Raw genomic sequence first — 3,600 nt, 5'->3', positions numbered from 1 at the left:
GTAAATTCGCGTTCAAACCACTAAGCCATCTCGCCCCGGGCCTTATAGCGCTTCAAGATTGATATCTTATGGCGGGTTGGTGTCAATATTTTAATCGGATCCGCTGAGTTCTTCCATCGGTTGTGTTGAAGAAGACCAGCGGAACTGTTCTTTGATGTGCTTAGCCCATCGCTCAAGACGAAGGCTGAGGGAGTGTACTGGCGTTCCGTCTTTTTCGCGTATTATTTCATTGACACCTGCCCTCTTTTGACCCGTTGATTGAATCAGCTGAAATATGACACGGCTGTTGCCTTCAGCGAAAGTCTCCTCCATCTATCTCATAGGTCTTCGAGATCTACCAGCGTTCTCTGTCATTTTTCAAGCTCCGGAACATGCGACGTTTGAGGGATTTGCTCGCGCCATCATAGTCGCTGGTTGCTGGTATAGCCTTTCTGGCATGAATAAGATCTGCTGACTTCGACGTTATCCAGTGTTTGCTCAGTCGAGTCAGATGACCTGGACAAACACTTTGACAGCTGAGAGACTGCTTTTTTTAAGTCGCCTCCATTCACTCTCCAAGCAATCTTCGCCATCCACAAGACTGTGCGTTTTCAGAAGCTTTCTAGTGAGATCAGCTCGATACTCTTGAGGTACTGAAGTTTGTCGAAGTTGATAAACGGAGTTGTTCTCCTTTAGTACGCGTAGTGCTGAAGGAAAGCGAGGTGCTGACCTGGCCCACACGACCGCATGATCGGAGTCAAGTCGCGTACTTCAGAAGGAACGACAGTCCTAAACTGAGGCTCTCTATCGGTAACTGATAGGCACATGGTCCAACTGAGTCCGACTTTGTGGCAGGAGGCCTCCAAGTAACTCGGTGTGAGCGTTTGTGTTGGAAGTTCGTACTGGCCAGGAACAGATGATGGTCTGTACGCAACTGAGGAAGTTGCTCTCTATTATCCGTATGCTCAGCATCGACTCCGAATCTGTCACCTAACCGTGCTTCTTCCGGACTTAGTCGTCCGACTTGGGCATTCCATAATTACTATATCCGTCCTTCTTGTCGATCGAAGCGGTCATGACAGATATTCGTGAAATTTTGACTTCTCAGTCTCAGAACTGCCGTCCGTTGGGGCGTACGCTGATACGACAAATAAACACCGCCTACGGCATAGACCTGCGTTAATCCTAATTGAGCCAGACAACTGCACAGACCAAAAGCGACTGTTTACTGGGACCCAGTCCAATAGGGCGCTCTCAGTCCCGGGACTGAGGGCAACTCCCACACCGTAGATACCACGAATTATTGCGTCAGAACCACTAGATACCCGAGGAGTGAAATTTGGAATATCTGAGCTCGCTCTTGGCGGCTTGAGGAGCACGACCGAAGTGGGGTCTTGCATGCGTGCTTCGGAGACACAATACACATCGACAGAGAGGGAGAGCAAGGTTTCAGCAAGGGATGTCTGTTGATCAATTTGGCATAGAGTACGGACATCAAAGGCTGCAACGTGGATCAGATCTGAGTTCGGTTTACTTTTCTGGGCGAAGGTTTAGATATGGAATGGTGGCTAGGAAATTGGCAGATGGGTTGATTGCACGGCAACGTACGACCGGTGGGGAGAGAGTGTGGGAGAAGGCCGAAGAGCGAAGAACTGCAAGGGCGAATGATACTTCCCGGTTGACCAAGGCTGACGAAAGGGGGTTGGTTAAGGTAGCCCACATTGAGCCTTTGACTAAAAAATCTGGCCCACAAGGCAGTGGAAAGATGTAGTTTTGTTCGAGGACCCTTTCCCTAGCCTCTGACTGAGAACTCTGACCCGTGAAACAGCGGACAATGGGGTTTTCTTGGGGGACCCTTCCCGGAGCCAATGACTCAATAGTATGACCTACTTGGCTGCAGAGGGCCGGCCTGACCCGAGGGCTCAGGGAGCAAGACATTGCTGTTTCGCTCCTAGTGCAGCTGCACACAGAAGGTGCCTTTTGAGCAGCACCAAACACTTCCGCTTTTAAAAGTATTTCGGCCGTACTGAATAATGCGCCGGCGGTCACGGTCAACCACTGGGTGATCGAAGTGTGCGGTTTTTGGGGTCGACCTTTTCTAGACCGTCCTTCTTCGGGGGAAGACAGCATCGCTGCTTCCATATAAATATGCTGGTCGTCTGGGGGACACACTCACACACTCCTATCGCAGAGGACAATACGACTTTACCTCCAGGCCGCTTCGTAATACGACTACTCGCAGTATGGGGACTCGCTGTTCTTCGTCGGGCTACTCTGTATTGGACTTCTTAGCATGGTTAAACCTTTAGGAACTGATATCCGACCGGTATAGCCCGCAGGATCATTGCAGTACAGAAGCCCGATCACCAAGACAAGGTGACACCTTTAGGCCGGGGTTAGGTGAGTGATGGCTAAATGAATCAGAACTTAGTTGAAGGACGTGGAAATAGGCTGGTGACCAGAAAAATACTAAAAAAGGCACGCGAAAGCTACAACCAACAGAAACTATGCAGTGACTCCAGAAGAGATGACATATATAAACCCCATAACCGAGAGTGATGGTACAGAACTGGAGTTGCGGTGGATTCGCTGTTGGATCGTTTCATGTGACCAGATAACTTTGGTTGTCCTGGAAGTTAGTACCTCACGAAAGCGGGTGGCGGTCAGAACCCAGCCGAAGTAGTCGTACGTAGTCAGCTACCTAAGTGAGCCTCTGAGTTGCTGAGCTGAGAAGTTACGCATTTAGATCCCCGGAAAATACACCACTTTTGGATTTAGCCCGCCGTTATTGGGCGCCCAAAGTTTCAAGGCAAATATCTTTCGTGGTATCAGAGTAACGCGCTGTCGGAGCACACGGAAAACCAGTGACGAGCAACTTACCGCCAGTGAGATTCTTGCATGGCCGTTATCAAATGAAGTGTGCAGCCCAGCTAGACAAGTATCCCGTTCCCTGTGACTTAGAACAATGCTGTCACCTGTAGGACCTATCTACAGATCTATGGGTAACCGGAGGTGGAGATATAGAAGCGTGAATGAGACCATTTAGTTATTTTCGCACACCTCTCGGTGAGAAAACATCCAAACACTCGGTCATTACCGGAGAACGATTATCTACACAAGTCCTTGTTGCACTGGCGTTCACGTACAAAACCAATTCGTGGTGGGCCTACTGAGGCGTCATCCGCAAGCAAGCGGAATAGAATTTCAGCAAGCTTACCTCAGAAAAAACCACGTTCCGCGGACAAACAGTTGCACGAGTGCGGTCCAGCCAGTTGTCGGAACGCTCCCCTCCCAATGGATTCAAAGCCTGTCTTTGTCGGCGAGAAATGGACGGGATAAGATTGGAAGCTCCACTCACCCAGGATGGACCCATTTGGATGATCACGGCTTCATACATAAGGAATATAACTCACACACCCAACGTTACTCAACCCTGGAGCTCATCAAATCACTATATTAGTCAAATATAAGGCGGGTAGACTCAATGAAGCTCCTGAAGTCAGCTAAGGACGAAGACACCTGAAGAAAAAGCGTTCAGCTGTAGCACCCTTTCGGTGCCTAGCTGCCATGCCACCCGAAGGAAGCACGAGGGCTGGGAGACTGCCAGGTTGCCCAAGCCTA

Source organism: Opisthorchis viverrini, assembly GCF_000715545.1.
Source record: "Opisthorchis viverrini unplaced genomic scaffold opera_v5_303, whole genome shotgun sequence".
Lineage (NCBI taxonomy): Eukaryota > Metazoa > Platyhelminthes > Trematoda > Opisthorchiida > Opisthorchiidae > Opisthorchis > Opisthorchis viverrini.
The sequence above is the reverse complement of the archived record's forward strand: the minus strand, read 5'-3'. Positions refer to the sequence as shown.